This window comes from Amborella trichopoda, chromosome 10 (assembly GCF_054954075.1).
Source record: "Amborella trichopoda isolate Santa Cruz 75 chromosome 10, AtrichopodaSantaCruz75HAP2 v2.0, whole genome shotgun sequence".
NCBI classification, from domain to species: domain Eukaryota; kingdom Viridiplantae; phylum Streptophyta; class Magnoliopsida; order Amborellales; family Amborellaceae; genus Amborella; species Amborella trichopoda.
Window position 1 is genome coordinate 43,223,826 of NC_142345.1, and position 16,321 is coordinate 43,240,146.

The following is a 16,321-nucleotide window of genomic DNA, read 5'->3' on the forward strand; positions in this document are numbered from 1 at the left end:
TACCGCCCTATGAGCCTCTTTTTCTTTTTATTTTGTTTGCCCTTGTTTTTTTACCATCATATACTCGTATTATTGAAAACATTTAAAATAGTGCACGATATTTATTAATAAGCCCATATACCCACATTCTTTAAACCCACATAACATATACCCATATTATTAGGGTCGGTCCCTGTATACTGATCCAGACCCGAATAGTATTCAAGTTGTTTTTTACCTGGACCCGACCTTTTGGGTCCAAAATTTGGACCCACTTGAGGTCGGGTCTACCCACCGGATCCCCAGTCTCGTCGGGTCGTTCCGACTCCTATATAGAAAAGGAGAAACTCTCTCTTTCTCTCTCTACTATATGGATTACGAGAAAGGAGAAGCATTCTCTCTCTCGAACATTCTCTGTATCTAGACTATATGGGATAGAAGAAACATTGTCTCTCATACTGTCTCTCTCTCTCTAGACTACACTGCATCGGAGAACTGAGGAAATGAAGGATAATCCCCACAATAGGTAGAATTGTAAAAACTTATCTTACGTGGTGCAGAAAGGTTGGGCTTAAAATCGCATAGCCATCAATTGATTAACTGCTCCCATAAAAATCGTGAAATCAGGTAATTGGTAACCCTAATAAGAAAGTAGAGAGAGAGAGAGAGTGCTGGTCCATTTTCCTCTGCCCTTTCAAATCTCCCATCTCTTCCTCCTCTTGGTAGGCCAAATTACTGAGCCATTTTTTTGCAGGTTTTATGGTCTTAGGAGACCACCGTGAAGAGCTGGTTTATAAGTGACTTTCTCATATTACTGGTAATCATTTATCCTTTTTATAATATTCCATATTTTCTTTGAATAATATTTTCATATTTTTCAGCAAAAATGATTCAGGCTCAGTGTTTTTCTCTTTCTTTTTATTTGTTTTATTCCTTTTTGCTTAACATTTGAATAAGGGATATTGCAATTTGGTCCATCACATTAGAAGTTCAGCATTTTTTTTCACAAAGATACCATTACACGTTTCCTTTTGTGGTTTTGGAATTTCCAACTTGAACTTTCCTGTAGCTGCATGTCATACTGTGAGAGAGAGAGAGGGATTTTTTTTAGGGTGCGGTTTGTACATAGCCTAGGCTCTAAACAATCGAATCAGAGCCTACCTTGAAATGGTGTCGAGAAATGTGGTTTCAATACTAAAAATATTTGTGATAGCCTTAAAATATATGTTCATCTCTATTTATAAAGCTTAAAACTTTAAAAATAATGTAGATCGACATATCTATAAAAACTTGAAAAACTTGAAAATTGACTGTCTAAAAATGAGTTACAAAATACACTATTTCCAAAACTTGAAATCCATTTTTTTCTCGTATCCATGTATCTTGATTTTGAGATGATAAATTTGAGGATATTTGAGCATCAAAACAACCTCTTCTAGTGTAATTTTTTTAGGTAGGCTCAAATTTGATTGTTTAGAGCCTCAGCTCTATATAAAGTCCAAGAAAATTTTCCAAGAAGGTTAGAATCACCCGTAATGAAATCCATTGGCTTGAGATGCATTACAAAGTCCAAGAAAATTTTCTTTGGACTTTAGGCTATGTCAATGGCAAATTCTTAACAATTGGATTTCATATCTGAAGGCTAAAAGTGATAGAGACATCTTTCTACTGAAGGCAAATGGCTTTATTGTATATCTTTCTTTTTACTCTTTTTTTTTTTTTAATATAGAAAAAAACTTACAAGAAAGCTATCCATATGACCTATATTTTATATGTGACCGTTGATCTCAACCATCAGATCTGAATAGATGGTTGCGATGGCTTGAGTAACAATGTCACAAGATGGCTTTTAAATATCAGATCTTGATCCAATGGCTCAGAGTTTTTTACTTTTAATTTTTATTCTATAAATCACATGCACACATCCAACAGGGATGCACATGATAAAAACAATAAAAAAAAATATTTTTTGTTATTGAAAAAATATTAGAATAATCCAAAAACATTTAGGGGCATTTTGTTTTGTAGGAAAAAAATAAAAGTCAAAACAGTTTTTGAGTGTGACTTTTCGAGCATATGTGGACGACTCGGACTTGCGAGCCTGCCAAGACCAAGCCTTGCTTTTGAACATTGATTAATATAGTTCTCTTGAAATGATGGCAGGCTCCGAAGTCTGAGCATTGTTCTTTAACATTGATATAGTCCTCTTGAAATGATATACATTCATACCAAAAGGCCTAAAATTCTAATTGTTCTGCAGAATTCTGCAGCAATGGAGGAAAAACAACCATTGGAGATCACTACATCGGAGAAAATTCCTAGTGACCCCAGTGTTCCTAATGACCCCGGTGACAAGCATCCACTGCTCGTGATCACATCTCCTGCGACTCCCACACGTGCGACCCTCCATAAGCACCCCAGTGTCAAGAACAACTGTCTGTGCTCCCCTACCACCCATGTAGGATCATTCCGGTGCCGCCACCACCGAGCCTCTCACCTCTCTCGACATAGCAATTCCTTCAATTCACTTGCAGATCTGCCACAGAAGCCTTCTTCTGATGGCACAATTGGGGCCTAGTGATAAGGGACTCAGGATTACTACAAAACTTTCAGCATGGTGACAAAGCTCCTAATGATGATAAAATTATAATTTTTTTCTCTTATTTTGATTTTCTTTCCTGTGTTTTTTAGCAGAAAAGTTTGGATTGCCCATGTTCTTCTCATATAGAGATGATTTGGTCCACATCCTTTGATAAGGACTAGGGATATGGACTATGGAGCTGTTTGTATATGTAGAGCCCTATGTTGTGGTCATGACCACTTCAGTACAGTTTAGTACTGAGAGAGTGGAAAAGATCAGGACCAATTCATACAAATGCCCCAAATGAGCGTTATAGAAACTATTTATTGTGATGACTTCTCTCATTGGGGTAGCTAACTGCCCCTAGTAACTAAAATACGTAAATTTATTATCTTTATAATAATTCATTCTACCATAGACCAATCATTAAGGATGCTCCATATTAACATCTAAGGGCATTGAGTAGTTTTTTCTTTTTTGTTTGGTTACACATTTGAGTCAAACAAATATGTGTTATTCCTGGGGTATGTTTTGTTAGCATTTGGTTTCTCTCCTCTCTCTCTCTCTCTCAATTTGACAAATCTTCTCCATGATAATCTTGGAAGATGGACTCATTTAAATAGGTGCATCGGCTGACTCTCTAGAATCCTTGCTATATTTTTTAAAATATTTAAAAACGATTTCATTCTATGATCGGCCAGTGATTAAAGTGCCCTTTTCTAAAAACAAATTATGTACTAAAAGTTAATAAAATTTCAAGAGAGGTCAGTTCCAATAAATACCAATTCCAAGATACACATTTCTATAGGATTGAAAAATCTTGTGGAATAGACTCGTTCATTTAATAGACTTATTCATTCCAAGATACACATGGACCACCTATTTGCAACCTTTCATGATTAAATCATCTAATTGATCATTTCGACATCAAGATGTATGGATACAGGAAGAAAAATGATTTTAAGTCTCAAAAATAGCATATCATGTTATACATTATGTGGATCATTGGGTAGAAAATTAATTTTACGTCCCAAAAACAGCATATCATTTAATACATTATGTGGATCATCCATTTTCAAGATTTTCATGCGTCTATAGGTTTGCTTGATTTGAATCTTTTTTAGAGTTTAAAATTTTGTAATAAGAGATGAAAATAGATTCTCACGCTATCCTAAGAATTATTAATACCAATATTACATCTTGTAACAAAGTTTGAAGGTGCTCCTTGCTTTGATTATTTGGGTTGTAACTTTGTGCAAAACTACACCCTTATTCAAATGAGCCCCATACAAGTTTTCTCAATGACCAAACAATGAGAACCATATGCAAGTTTTCTCGATGAATTAGTCTATTACCATAATGACTTTATTACCGCAATCATCAATTAAAAGTTTTCATGCATTTCTTTGACTAAATTGCTCGCAAAGATTTTAAGTGAAAATGTAACAAAAAACCTATCTCGCCACATTACAAAGGTAAAGAAAATGAGATTGGGTACCATTGCCATGTTTGTTGTTCTTTCTTCTTCAGATTTTTTTTATTTTTTTTGGGATAATTCAGTGGGGGAAGATAGGTCTCTACCTGTTTTTATATAGATTAGGGAATTAACTTTTTTGGAAAGTATCAATGGGTTGAGTTGTGTTATCAGGATTGAAATCCACTACATGGTAACAAGGTATGGGGCTGCTACCACCATTACCCAGCCCCTTTCATTCAAGATAGAGCTTTCATGAGGCAAAAATGTTCTTTTTCTCTTGTTTATGCTTTGACTCAAAAAGTAAAAACATATATTCATACTGGCGCCAACTAGCCAGGCCAGAGTGCCTCAAGATTGGGCCTAGCTTTGGTACATACTCTAAGACCTGAAGTTTAGGTCTGAGGCAGACATACTAGGCCAGATTAATTTTCATATTGGACCCTGGCCAGCTTGGATTCATGGAAAGATTCAGGGTTTGTGGAAAGTTTTGACAAATTTTACATTAGGTGCCTACCTAACACAACGCACCTCTTTTATCCAAGATCGATAGAGCAGAAAGACGGACAAAAATTTGTGTAGCCAACCCAAATAGTTGAAACCAATGGTTTAAAAACCGGATCGGTGACCCGGATCGGGCTTTTCAAAAACCGATCCGGATCGGCGAATCGGCGATCCGGATCGGAATCGGGTGAATCGGTCAGAATAAAGCTTCAAAAAAATCCGAAAAAATTATTAAAATTCATTATAAATATTGGTTTTTAGGAATTCAATAAAAAATGAGGGTACTCCATTAAGAATTTTCATGTTTTTGAATGAATATGTGAATATTGATATGTTCTTTCCCTGCATGAACCGCCATTCAGCATTTAATTTACAGTATTTCGTGCTCATCCCTACACTGTTGCTGTTGGGACTCGATATGTGAATAATATGGCTGGGATAGGGTGGCCTCAGAATCATCATCTCTCTCGTTTTCTCTTTGAATAATATGGATTAAAAAAAAAAAAAACAAATTTTCAAAAAAATCTATCATGGATTAAAAAAAAAATCACAAATTTTCAAAAAATTCTATCATGGATTACAAAAAAAAATTCGATCATGGATTAAACAAAAAAAATCACAAATTTTCAAAAAATTCAATCATGGATTTCATAAAATTCGATCATGGATTACATAAAATTCGATCATGGATTACATAAAATTCGATCATGGATTACAAAAAAAAACAAACAAAAAAAACAAAAAATTCAATCGTGGATTACAAAAAAAGAAAAAAATAGTTCGATCATGGATTACAAAAAATTCAATCATGGATTACAAAAAACTCTATCATGGGTTACAAAAAAAGCAAAAAACAAAAAATTCAATCATGGATTAAAAAAAAACAAACAAACATTTCAATCATGGATTACAAAAAAAAAACAAACATTTCGATCATATATTACAAAACATTCGATCATGGATTACAAAAAATTCTATCATGGGTTACAAAAAAAAAAAAAAAAACAAAAAAATCGATCATGGATTACAAGAAAAGAAAACAAACATTTCGATCATGGATTACAAAAAATTCTATTATGGGTTACACAAAACCAAAAAATTCGATCATGGATTACAAAAAAAATCTATCATGGATTACCAAAAAAAAAAAAAAAAAAAAAAAAAAAAAAAAAAAAAAAAAAAAAAAAAAAAAAAAAAAAAAAAAAATATTCCGTACGGAATCGCCGATTCACTGTTCGGACACGCCGATTCCGTACAGTGAATCGGCGATTCACTGTACAGAATCGTCCGGTTCTCTCTAGAACCGGACGATTCCCGATTTTTGGACAATCCGGTTCCTTTTTCACTATTTCCGAGTCGAACCGGGCGAGTCCGGTTCGACTCGGCGTTTTTTAAAACGCTGGTTGAAACAATGCTCCAATGATAATGATGGTGATGACGATGCCCTGGCCAGCCTTGGCCGAGTCCATACCCAACCCAAAAACTAACTTTTCTATACTCTTTATACTATAGTTTTTTCTGCAGTCATTCTACTATAATTTTTATAGTTCACAAAACATATACTATCCACATACTATGCTTTCAATATAGTCCATATAGCACTATGGTCCATATCTATAGCCAATATACCATGTATTATACTCTGTATCCCATTGACTAGGCCGGAGCCATGCTTTAGAAACATTATTCCTCTGTAGTCCAGATCACATCAATGAGGCCGTAGCCCGGCTTGACCTAGCCCTTACTTTGGAATGAGCAGGACCAGGCTTGAGCCTCAACGATATAATTAGGTCAAGGTGCAAGCCACAATATGTTTCATATTTATGGGCAGGGGCTACTCAAAAACAATTGGGTAGTGCTCTGACCAAGTCTGGTTTGGCCTAGGCTCGGCTCATTGCCAACCATATACATACATAATGGAGATAGCAAGCTTTTTCGATGGACAAAGCATGTTTTGAGATGGAGGCTCTTTTTCCTTTGGTAAGCATTCAAAATTTTTAAGTTTTTATATATCTATTCGATCTGTATTATTTTTTTTCGTTTTAAATTTCATAACTATAAATAAAACTTAGTTTTCAAGCCATCATAAGATTTGCTGACACCACAACTACATCTCCAAGCAAATTTGATAGGTGCACCTTACGTCCATTGTACAAGGAGAGTGGCTCATAGAAACCTCACCCATATATCAAATGGGGTTCCCACAAACAAGATGGAAGGCAAGTGGTACTCACATAGGTCCTACTGCATAGTAACGTGCACTACATGCACGAAAAAGTCCAAGAAAATTGAATGGAATGGAAAAGACGACTGCTTATGGTCTAGCATCACTTTTACCAACATGTACGAGATGTTGAATTACTTTTACAAAGAAACCCTCCCTAAAGTTGGGCCTAAGGAAGCTACTTTTCTAAAGAGACCTTCAATAAAGTTGGGCCTAGGGAAGCTATATTGCAAGTAGATTAGGGAAAACCTATCATTAGTTTTGCTTTCCACCAAAAGGCACAACCCTAGGGAGAATTATGGATTATTCAAGGTTTTATATGGCTTTTAGTACCATCCCTAGACATTTTTTTGGCAAATAAGTGGGGATGACGAGCCTCTATCTGTTTTATTTTTTTAATATATATATATGAATAATGATCCAATGCAACGGTTGAATCATAGTATAATGAAATGGTATTTTTAAAAAATCATATTTGTGGTATTTGTATGACCTCAAATTTTACACACACACTCTCTTCGTCTCAATAATCAACGCCTCTCCCCTCACCCAAAAAACAAAAAAAAAAAACAAAAATTCAATTTGAACTCTAGATATGGTCAAAACGAGTCCCCTCCATAATCGAATCTAGACCATTCATTTTGTGAATTTCAAAATCTTAGCCTTTATAAACTCAAAATCATGTTTTTTTTTTCTAACATTGTTCATCTAATGATAATAAAGTCATCCAAAAAATTTGGAAATGAAAAAATCCTATATCTAAGCATCTCACGAAAATGAATGGCCTATGTTAATTGGGCTAAAAAAATACTTTCTCGGTTGTATTTTCATTTTTTTTTTTTATGATTTTTAATTGTAATGAAAAGACTGTATATTTAAAATTTTGGATCAAAAAAATGGCCATAAGATAGTTTTTTAAGGTTATTGCATCATATTACTATACAACGGTTGCTTGAAATCATTGCTAATATATATATATATATATATATATATATATATATATATATATATATATATATATATATATATGTGTGTGTGTGTGTGTGTGTGTGTGTGTGTGTGTGTGTGTATGTGTGTGTGTGTGTGTGTGTGTAGAAAAGTCTTCCCAACGCCTATAGGCAAAAATGAATAGTGATTTTGCCTACCATAATCACCGTCCAAATTTCATCACACGGTCACGATTGTCTGGTAGTATTTTATTTTTAATTTTTTTTATAAATCGGAATAACCTGAAATTTAGAGGGTATATACATCTTACTGAGACGCATCTAATAAAAATATAAAAAAAAATTATCCCTAAAAAAAATTGATCAAAATACCCCCAAAACATTTTAAGGCTATTTTGGTCAATATTTTTCATATAAAATATTTTTTTTATATTTTTTGAAGACTCCCCTATTTTTTATGATTATAGGCTCCAAATTTCAGGCCATTCTTCTTTGTAAATAAAAAATAAAAAATGAAATACTACCGAAGAATCGTGACCTTACGATAAACTTTAGACGGTGATGAAGGTAGGTGAAATCATTGTTTGTTTTCACCTATAAACGTTGCATAATATATATATATATATATATATATATATATATATATATATATATTACAACCCTCTTATAAGGAGTGCGATCACAATCTCATAAGGAGTGCGATCACAATCAAACAACATGAGTGTAGTAATAAGATCTCGTGAACGAGTCTGCCAAGCCATAGCTTGTGCCAAAGTTGCCGCGTCCTTGGCGATGCAATCCACAACCATATTCGCTTCCCTAAAGATATGTGTGATCTGTCATTGGTGGTCTGCAAAGGAGAATAACTTCGCCCTACAGTAGTGATGGGTTATATGAAGTCTCCATGGGTGAGAGCTCTTGGGATACAACCCTATCCCCAGGCTTATAGGGTTCTTGTATTCTACTATACAGACACATAAATCCTTATAAAGGAAGATATTTTACTCTGTTAACTTAGAGCTTTTGTATGATCTCCATTTTGTGTTCGTTTGTGTGAGGATCCTTATAAAGGTGTTTTTTCTTTATATGTCCCATTTTGTGTATGAGAGAAAGGTTTGAAAAATGGATCGATGATACGGATTGTCCATCTCAAAAATCGGGTCGGATCAGCGATTCGAATCGGTAAAATTCGACATTAAAATTTTAAAAAATTAGTAAAATTTCTTAAAGATCTATTACCTTAGGTTTGCAAAAAAAAAAAAATAGTGGTATTGTATTATAGTTTTTTATTATTTTGTTGAAAATACATAAGTATTGAAAACCTGTATCATGTGCGAGTGTTTATTATTAATTATATTCATTTTATAGTCAAAATGAAATTTAAAATGCAACTCGTTGCAAAATAATGGATCTCTCTAACTCAAATTTATAGTGAAACAAAACGGAAGTGTATCGACCCTCACAAATAAATAAATATCATATATAATAATTAATATGGACAAAAATATAGAATTTAGAAACATAAATTTATAATCGTGTTTTAATAAAATTAGAAAAGTAAATTCATATTTACAATGTGAAATAATTGATAAAACAATTTGAAAATAGATTCTAAAGTGATATGAGCTAGTGTTATTTTTTTCTTTTAAAATATCCTATAAGCTAGTATTTTAAAAAAAAAAAAGTTTAATAAAGTATATTAGTAGCATTTTTTGGTTTTTTTAATGTCCTTGAAGTAATAATATTTTTTTTCTTTTTAATCTCAGTGAGCTAATAGCCTAATATTAATCCCAGGAACTAATACTATTGGACCGAGTTTATTGACTACAATACAACGGACAAAGAAGAACCGAAGCAATGTAGGAGGTAAAGCTTGTATAAAGGGACTTAAACATTGTGTTTTGATTGCACTACGCGAAGGGACTCGGTCAGATCCCGTAATAATCCGATCCAGATTGAGCAATTCTAATCCAAATCACCACAAAACTGTACTGACAAATATAATTTCGATTTTGAAAATACCTGCGATAGCTTGAAAGTTTATTTTTGCACGTGATTATGAACTTTGAAGCTCTAAAAATGGCGCAAATTTGGTGGATCCATGAACACTTGAAATAGATGATTCAAATAATTTGTTACAAAATACAATTATATTTTTATCATCTTTTTCATATCCATAATTATTGAGGTGAAATTTATTAATTATACGCTTTTCCAATATCAAAACAATAATTTCAGTCGAGATCTGAGCAATGGCTTTTAAAAGCCATGGCCCTATGCCAACCTTTTCCTTTGAGGCGGCCTTATTTTTGTGATAGATCTTATAATATATTATTTAGACAGTCTATTTCCAAGTATTTACAGATCTTCCACATCTACACTAATCTTAGAGCTTGAAATTTCATAATCTAGGGAGGAATTAGATTTTCAGTAAGTACCTTTTTCGTTGTCCGGTTCTGAAATGCAACATTACTTTTTTATCATAAAGCCTAGGCCCTACATTGACTGCACCAATGTGTGATATTTCTCATCTTATGTATAAGAGGGAATATTTTATGTATGATAGTTGGCATGTGTATTTTGAGACAGATAGAGGGAGAGACAAGTTAATTCGTGCGGATCCTGTGTGTGGGGATGCCAGCGAGGGTAGCTAGACATGGCCCGAGCCAGGCCCAAACATTTGTTGGCTAGGCTCCAGCCCAAAAATTATATATCTAAAATGTTTTGGGTGAGGTTTGTATAAAGTGCCCATTTTATACTATATATGTAAGCCGTATCTCAAATTTTTACTAGAAAATGTATTTCTGGTATGGGAAATCTTGCAATGGATTGAAAATCCATATTTAACCCTAATTATGAAACTTAACATTTCAAAACAATACAGATTGAGTAGATCTATAAACAAACGAAAATCTTGAGAATAACCGGTCCAAATAACTTGCTACAAAATATATTATTTTTAGGACTTGAAATTTTTTTATATATATATACATACTTATAGAGGTTTTCAACATTAGAACACTCTTTTTTGCTGACTTTTAAGATGCACTTTATTTCTATAGTATAAGATTGCAACCACATATAAATTCTTTCCATATATTTTACTCCTGTAACACACTGTCCACTCAGGCTCAAGCCAGGCGCAGGCGCAGGCCCAACCATAAAATAATTCAGCCTTCCAAGCCCATCTACAGGCCTTCTTTTATGGCCTGAAAGCCACACTGTCTAGCGCTCCGGCATGAGCATGTTGGGACCCCTGCATGTGTAAACCACATAATTACGTAAAGTTAGGGTAGGTCATTTTTTTGGTGTAAACTCAAGAACAATGCTTTAAAACCTACCAATCCAAATTGGAATCCTGCTAGGATCCGACTGGTTCTTGGAAGGTGTCAATACTAACTCAATCCTTTCGCCCGTTTCATATTTTTTTTCTTGTTTTTTTTTTTAATCTCAATCATTATTGAATCATCATCATCTTCAAAGTCTTTTTTTAATTAATTGGAGTTAACTACATGAATCCTGGTTTGTCGTTATGTTCTATTAAATATTATATCCTCAACAAGGCCATAAGTCACTATATTTTTTTCTCACTACTTTTAACTATGTTTTTTTTTAGTATATTTCTTGCTCTTTTTTAGTCTTCTACTTGAACTAACTCGCACCTCTACCAGGTATTGTAATATGATGCGCCACGTATGGCCAACCTACCTAGGTCTGCTCTCTCTCGTCTTATTGCTTATCCCAAATGCATTCATTTCAAATTCCATCCCTTCTGCTCTTGCCTCTCATCCATCTCAACATCCTCATCTCCACTACACTTATTTTATAGGTATACTGTTTTTAATCGCTCAACATTTTACCCCATAGAGCAAACCTAGTCTCACAGTTTTCCTATAGAACTTGCCTATCAACTTCATTGGTACGCGGTGATCATATAAAATTTCGATTGCATATATCTACTTCGTCCATCCAGCTCTAATTTTACATATAACATATTTTTCAATGTCTTTATTTTTTTTTTTTAAATATTATTTAATCACAAAAAAATTTGGTCGTACATCTTCAACCTCTATTAAATACTATTTTATTTTTATTTTTTACTTTTTGATATTTTTTGTGATCATCCATTCAAAACAATCCAAACCTGGCTGAGGCGGCGGTTCGACTCGGATATGTGGGGGCGAAGTATCACCCTACTGATTCGGGTTTGGAAAGAATCACAATGGGAATGCGTGCAGATGAGAGAGACAGGGGTGTCCGTGGCCAGCCTGCTGAATAGGCTACACCAGAAGCCACGCTGTTCCCACCATTGCTGCTCCTCCTGCCCACCACCCCACTTTGTTTGGCCGACACATCCAATCGCAACGATTCTTCCACACATGCTAAGATTCGATGGGAGGACACCACGTGTCCTCTACCTTCTATTGAGAATATACCTGGTTTAGTGGAGGTGTCCATGATGGTGAGGCTGAGGCTGAAGCTTTCTCTCTCTACCTACTAAAGGAGCTTTTCCATCTCTCTACCTAGTCCCTCTCACACTTTAGGTAGCTCCCACTTGTATCATTCAATCATAGAGCACCATTTCAAAGGAAACCCTCCTTTTTTCAAGGACCCTATGATACAGAGTAGAATACAACACAAAAAGTTGACTATGATGCTACACACCCTCTCTCTCTCTCTCTCTCTCTCTAAGGAAGCTCCTCCTTTTTCAAGGACCCTATGATACATAGTAGAATACAACACAAAAAGTTGACTATGATGCCACACACCCAAAATCTCTCTCTCTCTCTCCTAAAAAAACCCTTGTCTCTCTCTCTCTCTTCATGTTCAAGATATGTCTCTCCAAACCCCCTCTCTCTCTCCAAATAAACCCTTCTCTCTCTCTTCATCTCCAAAATCTCTCTCTCTTCACATCTAATATGTCTCTTCAAACCCTCTCTTTCTCCACATCTAATATCTCTCTCTCTCTTCACATCTAAAACTTCTCTCTCCACCCAAAATCTCTCTCCCTCCCCAAGCACCCTACAGTCTCTCTCTCTCTCGTCTCATGCAAAACTCTCCCTCTCCTTCTCTCTCTTCACATGCAAATCTCTCTCTCTCTCTTCCCTCTCTACCCGAATCTCTCTCTTCACGTCCAAAATCTCTCTCTCTCTCTTCCCTCTCTACCCGAATCTCTCTCTTCACATCCAAAATCTCTCTTTCTCTCCAACCTGAAATCTCTCTCTCTCATCCATAAGAAAAGAAATATAGTGCTTTCATGACTGGGCAGGGTTTATATGAGTCCATGAAGAAACGAGTCACCTCTTAAAAATCTATTTTTGAGATGGATTTTTTGACCTAATTTTTATGGACATGTAATCTCGAACATGAAGATTATGAATATAAAAAAGGAAAATATTCAAAAATAAAAATAATAATTTTATTAAAAAAACATTTGGACCGTTAGTTTCAAGTGTTTTTAGATAGACTACTTATTTGCATTCATCTTTAAGATGGATGCTTTATATCTTGGGGATCACAAATGTAGAAATGCGATCCATGCCGCATGAAACAATTTTCCTCGGTAATTTACTTTTGTGGAATGGCTTTTCCCAACATCATTTCACTAACGAACTGAAGTTCATGGGAAATTATAAGAAATCCATCCACTCAATCACATGATGTTCCCTTTGGCCTAATACTACGTCTTATTCACCATTTGTGTGAGTTGAAACAATGAATTGCCATGGCCTCAAATCAAACATCAACTTCATTTTAAAAACAATGATGATGATCAGAACATGGTCTAAGAAGGGTGAGGATCTTAAACTTTCTTTTAACTCATACCATTATCAGGTAGAGGGGCTAGGTTGGGTTTGGTGGGCGGCCAACGTAAAACTTTGTCAAAACTTATCATGAATCTTAAATGACAAACTAAGATTCGTATAGCAAAACCTAATTAATTGGGAAAAATCTTTGACAATGATAATGATTCATATGATTTTTTAGAAAAAATGTTAAATTAGTATAGAAAATGATAGGAATCCCTAATGCAATTAAAATAATCCCATTATTCTTCTAAGCTCCCTCCTTTTGGCCAATGTAAATTATGAGATAAATAAATAAGCATTATAAAGTTATTAATTAAGGGTTGAGGTTTGTATAGAGCCTAGGCTCTAAACAATCAAATTAGAGCCTACTTTCAAATGGTATCAAGAAATATGGTTTCAATATTGGAAATCTTTGTGATAGCCTTGAAATATCTTTTTATATTTATTTATAAAGTTTAAAGCTTCAAAAATATTATAGATCGGTAGATCTATGATAACTTGAAGATAGGCGGTCTAAACAAGTGTTACAAAACACACTATTTCCAAAACTTGAAATCTAGTTTTTTCTCATGTCCATGCTTCTTGATGTCGAGATGATCAATTTGAAGATATTTGAACATCAAAACAACATCTTCTAATGAAATTTTTGAGATAGGTTCAAATTTGATTGTTTAGAGCATCGGCTCTATATAAACTTTTCCCTTAATTGAGTCGAGGAGAAAATGATGAAACAGCCCAAAACTTGTAAACAGTTACAAAAAGTCACCTTGATTGAAAGAAAAGACTGGACAAGAGAGAAGAGAATGTGTTGTATAGTCTCGTAGGAGCACATCATACAACTCAAGCAAGCACTTATTTAGGATTTTTTTTTTTTTTTTTGGTTTAAAATTTTAGCGTTTTTTAGCTTAAAAACTTTGGGATACACTTTAGAATTATAAGATAAATATTTATAAAAAAATGACTTTTGAGTTTCTCAACACTTAAATCTATCCATCCGAAATCTTATGGTCTCTATTCGAGCTTATGACATTAATTTTTTCTATAACATGTAAAAGGCGTATGACTTTTTTTTTTTTTTTTTTTTTCTTTATTGAGGTTGGTCACTAAGTTACATTGAGATCCTAAAAATACTCTTAAATTGGATTTTGTCGAAGGAAGGGAATATATGGTATCCTTCTATTGGAGCAAACTAATTTTTTGGCAAACAAAGAAGCAAGTATTGTTAGCACTAGGCCAGGCCAATACTAGCCCTAGCCCAGCCCCGGTCCCTATGGGACCCACGCCATCGAAGTTCTGCCAGGTCACGATGGCGTGGTCCAAACCAAGTGACCTTTGGTCACATTTTGTAGCCCAAACCCTGGTTTTTAAGGAGAGAGAGATGTGCAGTTTGACTTCATGAAAATGGGTTCTCTCAAGGCGCGCCTTGTCTTTCTCTCTCTAGAAAGAGATAAGGGAGAGAGAGAAAGAGGGAGAAAGACTGATTTCATTTTTGTGGGGACACAAAGGTTAAAGAGTTTTATATGAGAAATATTGGCCTCTTGGGTACTATGTGTAGGTGTGAGCTTTTCTTCCTATCCGTAAAAGATAGACCTATGCATACATGGCTTTTCATGTTACTTTACTGCAGTATGCACGTGCGATGGACCAATTAAATAATCAGAATCAATGGCAGAATCATTTCAAAGAGAGGCTGTATCAAATTTGTGTTTCCTTATGGCACGTGCAATACCCTACGTGTGACACTTTTGGATCCCTCTCATTATTTTTCCCCCTGGAGCATGTATATTTTACTCCCGCGGGAGCAACATGTCCATTCTCATGGGTAGAAGATTCGCTGTGGAGGATTTTTTTTTTACATGAAATTTTGGGAACCACCTAAAAATCAATAGATGCTTAATTTCGAAAAAAAAATTTTGAGTTTCAACGCTTAGGTCTCGCCCTTCAAAAATTGAACGATCTTTGTACAATGTCTATATTTTTTATTTTTTTTATTTTTTTAATTGTACGGAGAGTATATTTTGGATTTTTTTTTTTTTTATTGAGGGTTAGTGTGTGGGTTGAAAAGGCTGCAAGCCTAAAATTTGAGGTCCTGATATTACTCCTAGAATTGAGTTTTGCCTGAAGGAGTAAATTTACGATGTACTCCCACATAACTATGAAAACGTTCCTCTCTTCTATCGCGGGAAGGATTATATTGCTCCCGCGGGAGCAGATATCCTGTATTCACTACCTCTCGTGAAATTCCACTTGGGAGTATTTTTAGGACATTCTCGGGTCAATTGTTCCCAACCTAGCAACCAAAAATATGAAATTACACCCAATGTACATGCCTTAGAAGTGAAAACATTACTTCTAAAGATTGAACTTCAGTGTCAGCTAAGAGGAATTTTTAACAAAGTGTTCATATGGCTATTTCTTAATATCTATAATGTAATATTACTCACCTTTGGTATAATGTCGTCACAATACCTTTAGCCATTAGATCCAAATCTGATAGTTCGGCGGTGTTTTGCAAAACTTAAAAAAAAACAATTTCTTTAGGACTATGGCGTAGTCAGTGGCACTTCACCTGATTTTAAATCTAATAATTTAAGATGATTGTGGCCTCTTTATACCAAGGATAAATATTTTTCAGGACCACATTTTTGGGATATAACTTTCTCAATATAGTGACCAGCCTCCTAAACACAAAAAAAAACTCTATAAATTTACATGAAGAGTGAAAATATTATTTTTTATGATTGAACAAAGACCTAAGTGTCAGATATATGAGTGAAAACATTACTTCTTGGGATCATATAC

At 34.5% G+C, this 16,321-nt stretch overlaps 1 long non-coding RNA gene across 1 annotated transcript; it reads left to right on the forward strand.

Annotated features, from left to right (window-relative positions):
- The first annotated feature begins 721 nt into the window (after positions 1 to 721).
- Positions 722 to 2,892, forward strand: LOC148780253 (uncharacterized). The gene is made up of 2 exons (XR_016042242.1): positions 722 to 796; positions 2,240 to 2,892. It is a non-coding gene; the product is annotated as an uncharacterized LOC148780253 (long non-coding RNA).
- Positions 2,893 to 16,321: the final 13,429 nt, after the last annotated feature.